Raw genomic sequence first — 8,007 nt, 5'->3', positions numbered from 1 at the left:
AAAACATACAATCAGTGATTTTTTTATTGTTTATATTAATATACAAATTTTCAAATTATTAACCTCACAGCAAACAAGTAGAACAATATAATAAACAGGCTTTAGTAGTTAAACAGGCATTGTGCACACAGGTGCTTTGTGTCCTGGTGCTGGTGTATCTTGGTCTCAGCGTTCCTGTCCTCCTGCCATCTTCTGTTGTCCTCAGGATACAGACTGTTGTTTCCTGATGATGAGGGAGGGGCTGTATGCGGGCTTCAAACTGGTCCTGGATAACAGTGGGAGACCTCCATTGTCTGATTACTGAGACCAGAAGATTAGTGGGATGCTGATTTTCTCTACCTCATCTAGAAACGGAGTTGGTTCAGGGAAAACTTTTCCAAAGACCAGTTCCATGATGTCATCGCCATATTCTGCAATGATAGACAATAACTTTAATGACATATTTTGTTTACAAGCAGCTTTAGGAAAGATGGTTCTTTAGCTTTCAATTCAATTAAATTCAGTTCAAAAATACTTTATTAATCCCAGAGGGAAACTGATTGCTGTTGTAGCTCAGAATGATAATAATAATCAAGTCATCAAAGAGTTATTGTATATTACAATGGCTGTTGGCAGGAAGGACCTCCAGTAGCGGTCAGTGTTGCAGCGAAACTGAAGAAGCCTCTGACTGAAGACACTCTTCCGTTGTCGGACAGTCTTGTGAAGAGAATGCTCAGGGTTGTCCATCATTTTCTTGATTCTCTGGAGAATCCTTCTTTACATTATCTCCTCCAGTGGTTCCACAGTCGTCCCCAGAACAGAACCAGCCTTTTTTATTAGGCTGTTGAGCCTTTTCAGGTCCCTGCTTCTGATGCTGCTACCCCAACAGGCGAAGGCTGAAGAGATTACACTCTCAGCAACAGACTTGTAGAAGATCTGCAGCATCTTGCTACAGACATTGAAGGACCTAAGCGTCCTCAAGAAGTGCAGTCTGCTGTGTCCCTTCTTGTAAACGGCTTCGCTGTTCTTTCTCTAGTCCAGTCTGTTGTCCAGGTGAACTCCAAGGTATTTGTGTTCCTCAACCACCTCCACTTCTTCTCCCATGATGGAAACAGTGTTTGACTCCACCCTGTTTCTTCTGAAGTCTAAATTAATCTCCTTTGTCTTGTTCACGTTCAAGGTCAGATGATTGTTTCCACACCATGCCACAAAGTGCTCCACCAGCTCTCTGTACTCAGCTTCCTGTCCATCTCTGATACACCCGAAGACTGCAGAGTCATCTGAGTATTTCTGTAGATGACAGGTCTCTGATTAGTACTGGAAGTCTGATGTGTACAGGGTGAAAAGAAATGGTGAGAGTACAGTCCCCTGTGGTGCTCCAATGTTACTGATTGTCTGGTTTGATGTGCAGTTCTTCAGCCTCACAAACTGTGGTCTGTTTGTCAGGTTGTCTTTAATCCAGGTAATAGTTGAGGCCCCAACCTGTGTCTTCTGGAGTTTCTGGCAAAGTACATCTGGCTGGATTGTGTTAAATGCACTGGAGAAATCAAAGAACATGACCCTCACAGTGCTGCCTGCTTTGTCCAGATGACAGTGGATTGGTTGAAGCAGCTGGATGATGGCATCTTCAACTCCATGGCGATAAGCAAACTGCAGTGGGTCCTCATACATTCTAGTCTGCTTATTCAGCTGGGCCAACAGGAGTCTCTCCAGGACCTTCATGATGTGGGATGTCAGGGCAATCGGTCTGTAGTCGTCATTGACTGATGGGTGAGTTTTCTTTGGAACTGGAACAAAGCAGGATGTCTTCCACAGGACTGGAACCTTCTCCTGGGCCAGGCTGAGGTTGAAGAGGTGCTGCAGAATCCCACAGAGCTGCTCTGCACAGGCCTTCAGTACCCTGGGGCTGACACCATCTGGACCTGCAGCCTTGTTCCTGTTCAGTCTCTCCAGCTGCCTCTTCACCTGACTTCTAGAGACAGATAGGTGAGAGGGGGAGGTAAATGGGGCAGCAGCATCTCCTGACTTGGTTGAAGACAGATTTATAGAACCAGAAGAGTCCACGACTGTGTTAGAGGACAAAAGAGCTGGTGTGTGACAGGAAAATGTTGGATCAGAGGAGGATGGGACATCTGATTGGCTGGGGACAGGCGAGGAGGATGCTGGGTTTGTTCCTGAACTGAACCTATTGAAGAACTTGTTCAGTTCATTGGCTGTGTCCAGGCTGCCAACTGTGCAATCCTTCCTCTGCTTGAAGCCTGTGATCTTCTTCATCCCTGACCAGACATCTCTGATATTGTTCCTCTGTAGTTTGTTCTCCAGCTTCTTCCTGTATGCCTCCTTGCTGTCTCTGATCTTGACCTTCAGTTGCTTCTTTGTACTCCTCAATAATTCCTTGTCTCCCTCCTTGAAGGCTCTTTTTTCTCATTTAGCAGATTCTTCAGTTCATTGGTGATCCAGGGTTTGTTATTAGTGAAGCATCTCACTGTTCTGGTTGGTATGATACTGTCCACACAGAAGTTTATATAGTCAGTGACACATCCAGTCATGGCATTGATGTCCTCTTCATTTCCTTGGCAGAGAGTCATCCAATCTGTGGTCTCAAAACAACTCTGCAGGGCTTCTTCAGCGTCCTGTGACCATTTTCTCACAGTTCTTCTTGTCACAGGTTGCCTCTGAACAAGTGGTTTGTATTCTGAGCAGAGAAAAACAAGATTGTGGTCTGATTGTCCCAGATGAGGTCCTATTTTGGACATGTATGCAATCTTTACATTTGTATAACACAAATCCAATGTCTTGTTTTCTCTGGTGGAGCAGCTGACAAACTGTTGAAATGTTGGAAGTGTAGCAGAGAGCGAGGCATGATTAAAATCACCAGATATAGCCACAAATGCATTGGGGTGCTAGGTCAGTAGCTTAACGACAACGGAACTGATGGCATCACATGCATTTTCAGCAATGGCTGAAGGTGGAATATAAACATTTGCCAAGAGAACACTAGTGAACTCTCTTGGCAAATAATATGGGCGACAACTTACTGCCAAGAGCTCAATATCTGGGCTGCAGAGACGACATTTCACTGAAACATGACATGGATGGCACCATCTGTTGTTGACAAGCACTGCCACTCCACCTCCTTTTCTTTTCCCGCTCCTCTTCAGATCTCTGTCTGCTCGTACAGTCAGGAATCCTGGCAGAGAGACGCTGGAATCGGGGATGTGGTCCTGCAGCCACATCTCCGTGAAACACATAACACAGCACTGCCGATTGACTGAGTCCTTGAAAGGGCTTGGAGTTCATCCATCTTGTTGGCCAGCAATCTCACATCGCCCATTATGATCGATGGAAGAGATGGTTTGAATTTCCTCTTTCTCTGTCTCCATTTTGCTCCCGCTCTGCACCCACGCTTCTTGCGTTTTAGTTCATTTGGGATTTGTGGTTTCAGTTGAGTTATTATTTCAGCCTTCCCAATGTTAATCAGCTGCTCCCGATTGTAAACCACCTTGTTGTCAGCCATGGTTACACATAATAACAAATGCTCAAAAAGTAAAAAAAGTGAAAAAAATAGCAGTAAAAATCCTCCAAGCTTCACAGCACCAGAAACAGAAAAGTAAAATGTCCAATTAAATACCGTTTTCTTGAGAAACTAGAAGAAAAAATGTCCAAGAAAAGGCAACACTTACATATAGTCAATAGAGCTACTCCAACATGCAGCCACTCAGAGCAGCGCAGTTCCGGAAGTTTCATGTTTATAGTGAAGTTTGTGTTGTTTTGGTTCATCTTTTACTTTGTTTACAAGTTCACTTTGCTGCAGTGACTTCATATTTTCCTACAACTGTAATAAAATAGTGAAGCCTAAAATTATAAAACTGATTACTTGTCAAAGGAATCACATTAGAGAGCAGCGCAGACAGAAGCTGCAGCTGTTTTTGTAGGCTAGCTGTTGCTGAACTTAGCGAAAGTTATTCTGTACATGTCCAGATCAGATGGTTGTTTACAGAAAATTATGTAATTCAATAATTTCTAAACAGACTAAACCAGTGAAGCATCAAATAAATCACTCTGCTGTCATCAGATGGAGTGATTCAGGGGGTGAAGTGTTTTTAATGATGAGGGTGGCTGATGATGAGGGTGGCTGAGGAGTAGAGCTAAAGTGTCATCACTCACTTTGGTCTGGTCCAGACCGTCATCACTCACTTTGGTCTGGTCCAGACCGTCTCTTTACTGGTGGGTCTCCTTCCTCAGTAGGTGACGTGAAGCATCAACATCTGAGCATTCTGTGTTCCTTAGAGGATAAGAAAAGTAACATTAGCAAGCTGGCTAAACTATTTTTACTAGCATCTCAAGGCCTTGGAGAACCAGATCTTAACTTACCTAAACATCAGACCAGAGTTTGTGGAGGAGGTTCCGGCTCTTGGAGGGTGCAGACGCTTTTCTTCTCCTCTCCTCCATATCTTATCCTCAAGGCCTTTGTCTGTGTGTGCTGGGTGCACGGCTGCTTCTGCATTTTTTCTGGAAACTGAAATTCACTTAAATGGATCTTGTCAGTTGGTCTCAACGCGGTTGATAAAATTTTTTAAACGATGAGAACGGGAGAAGGGGCTCCCAGATGCCCCTCCGGGACAGACCCAGTTGGACAAATCATTGACTCCTGGAAACAGTGGGGCTTGATTTGTCTATCTCAGCTGTCTGTGGAGGACTTTGAAGATGTGTGGATATTCGTGGTGTTGGTGCCGGGTTTCCTGTTGATCGGCATTGGAAACTACCTGGCTTACCGGAAAATTAACGAACTGTCGAGGAATATTAGCCTGATCCCCAAGCTCAGAGATGGATTGCACCGTGCTGTGAATTCACAGACTCACATAACTGTCGAGATGAATCGTAAGCTTGGAACTTTGGCCGAGATTCATTCATTGGCACAGAAGATGGATGCCATCAAGGGTAGAGTGAACAAATCAGCACGGATTGGGATAGTTTAAAGTCCATTGTTGAGATTTTGAGAGGTTGAGGACCAACAAACTGTAAGACAGAGAGGAAATTATCTCTGTCTGGCCCCAAAACAATTTCTAATCGGAATCTGGCGCCCTTGAGACTGCAAGGCTACAACGAAAACTCCCCCTCAGAAGATATGCGGAATGTGCCGTTGCTATGGCAACTCAACTCTGTCTCCTATCCCAGCCTGGGCGGGACTGCGGGAAGGCCGCTGAAACGTTCCAGGGTCACTGCAACCCTATACCATACCATACCATACCATACCATACCACCTTTATTTATATAGCACTTTAAAAACACAGCCATATGGCTGACCAAAGTGCTGAACAGTCGCACAATAATCGAGATAAAAAACATAAAACAGTACTATGAAATACAGCCAACAATAAAAAAAAAAGACAAGCCGAAAAAAAAGTACCAATAAAACCTTACAATGGATGAAAAAATAAGAGTAGTAAAAGCCAAACTAACAGCTAACTGTTAAAAGCAAGGGTAAAATAGTGTGTCTTTAGTCTAGACTTAAAATCTGCCAAGGTGGATGCCAGTCGAACTGTGACTGGAAGTTCGTTCCACAGTTTAGGACCCGCAACAAAGAAAGCTCTTTGTCCACATGATTTGTAACATGCTTTCGGGACCTCAAGGAGCAACAGGCTGGAGGACCTGAGTGTGCGACCGGGAGTATAAATTGAAAGAAGGTCAGATAAGTACACGGGGGCAAGACCATGGAGGGAAGTGAAAACAAAAAGTAGCATTTTATATTGGACCCTGAAAGTGATGGGCTACCAATGAAGGGATATGAGAACTGCTATTATATGCTGGCGCCTGTCAGTACGTGTTAGGAATCTAGCAGCTGCGTTTTGAACGAGTTGAAGTCGGGCAAGGGTTGACTTATTGACACCCAGCAAAACTGCATTTGAGTAGTCGAGCCTAGATGTGATGAAGGCATGAACAACTGATTCCAAACTTTTTCTAGATAAAACAGCTCTTAATCTGGACAGATGATGGAGTTGGAGAAAACAAGATTTTACAGTGGCATTGACCTGGGCGTCCATCCTTAGAGATGAATCCATCTTCACACCCAGGTTTGTCACAACAGTTTTTAGATTTTGAGAAATAGATGAAAGATCTGGGGTTTGGAATGAGCTAGATCTGACCGGATAAAACAGGATCATTTCAGTCTTGGAATCATTGAGATACAGAAAATTTGTGGCCAGCCAACATTTCACATCACGTAGGCAGTCTAGAAGAGGCTGGATGGCTCGCTGGGGTTTCACCGACATGTAAATCTGACAGTCGTCAGCATATAAGTGATATGGAACAGAGTGTTTTTTTAGGATTAAACTGAGGGGAAGGAGGTTACGACAAAACAACAAAGGCCCTAGAATAGATCCCTGTGGGACCCCACACGAGAGAGGAGCAGAGCGAGATGAGATGCTGTTCAACACCACCCGTTGGGACCTGTTAGACAAATAAGACCTAAACCAAGTTAGGGCTGGACCACGGGAAATATGGTAGACTCCTGTCGTGCCCCAGGATGCCAGAACAGATGCGGATGACACAAGGAATGTCTACATGATTCCCCAAGATCCGGAACGCCGCAAACTTTGGATCATTGCAATGAAACGCGCTAGCCTCCAGGCTAAAATGAAGCTATGGGATCCCGAGAGTAAGGGTTTTCGCTTATGCAGCGACCACTTCATATCAGGTACTTAAACCAACGTTTCCTCAACTGTGTATATTATTTATTTTAAATGCTTTTATTGTGATTCTTAGTGGGCTTCCTAAACTTATTTTGGCATGGCTTTTTCTGTCTTATTACTCATAGCAACAAGTAAACATCACGTAAAACGTTGCCTCGTGATTTCTGCGTGCTGCCGTTTACGTGTTTTATGATCACAGCAATTAACCGGCTAAGCTGTATTTAATTTTTAAGCAATGGTTGATCAATTGTCAGATCACACATAAAAAGCACTTTGGATTGCTATTATCTGTGTCACCGAGACGGATCTCAGACAGATCCTGAGACGCTCCTGCCTGACATATTTATTTTATTCACGGAAAAAAACAGACCAGTGATTTCTCTTGGCGTTCAGTTTATACATTCAAACAGCACAGCACTCTATTTAAACTACTTACATGTAAATCTATGTTATTTGTCCATCCATCCATTTTCATCCGCTTATCCGGAGTCGGGTCGCGGGGGCAGTAGCTTAAGTCGAGAGGCCCAGACTTCCCTCTCCCCAGCCACTTGGGCCAGCTCCTCCAGGGAAATCCCAAGGCGTTCCCCAGCCAGGTCCGAAAAGAAGTCCGCTCCGACAGCTTCTGGCATTTTTAAAAAGTATCCCAGGGGCACGGTAAGGGTCGTAGATGTTTAATCTATTTAATTTCTGACTATAAAAAAACGATTTCTTCGGTTTTAAAGTGTGAAGTAAACTCCGACGGAGTCAAATCCAAGCCGATCCCGTTCATTTTGTTTACCTTTGTTGCCTGCCAACATGGCGTCTACTCCCTGAGAGTCACGTGACATCCGGAGCTCTATAGTTTTAAAGAGTGGAGTTAGTTTAAAATGGCAGTGATTCAGTTTGATTGTAGCCTTGTTCGAATTAGCTGTTAGCTGCTCAGCACCAGGTTCTATGGTAACGTTCGAGTTCCAGGAAAGTTATGGTAGGAGGAAGGTAACAGCTGTCTCCACACAAAATCAGCATGCTCAGGACTTCGTAAAAACGTCAGCCAATCGCAGCTTTGGCAGTGAGTCACTCAGCCCCAAGAGGCGTCCATGAATATTAGTAACATTAGAAACTTTCATTCTTTTAACCCTTATTTGACCTTAGTGCATTTTTTTGTGCTCAAAGGACAAAAACGTTAGAAAATTAAAGGGTTATATAAGGGTTAAAGCTCGCTGCAATTCAATCCATTTGGGAAACCGGTAGAGTGGCTGTGAGACAGAAAAAAACTATGTTCAATGACCACAAGAAGCACAGTTTTTACGGCGCTCTGTAAGATACCACAAAGCTACATCGTGGAGCGATTTCCAGC

General features: G+C 44.0%; 1 long non-coding RNA gene across 1 annotated transcript; it reads right to left on the bottom strand.

Annotated features, from left to right (window-relative positions):
- Positions 1-208: 208 nt before the first annotated feature.
- On the bottom strand, positions 209-4,444 carry LOC139066131 (uncharacterized). Its single transcript, XR_011519101.1, has 3 exons — positions 4,354-4,444; positions 4,147-4,264; positions 209-410 (listed from the first exon to the last, which is right to left on the bottom strand). It is a non-coding gene; the product is annotated as an uncharacterized lncRNA (long non-coding RNA).
- Positions 4,445-8,007: the final 3,563 nt, after the last annotated feature.

The sequence above is a fragment of the Nothobranchius furzeri genome, chromosome 2, assembly GCF_043380555.1.
Source record: "Nothobranchius furzeri strain GRZ-AD chromosome 2, NfurGRZ-RIMD1, whole genome shotgun sequence".
Taxonomy (NCBI): domain Eukaryota; kingdom Metazoa; phylum Chordata; class Actinopteri; order Cyprinodontiformes; family Nothobranchiidae; genus Nothobranchius; species Nothobranchius furzeri.
Note: the sequence above shows the minus strand (reverse complement) of the source record. Positions and strands in the feature narration are given on the sequence as shown.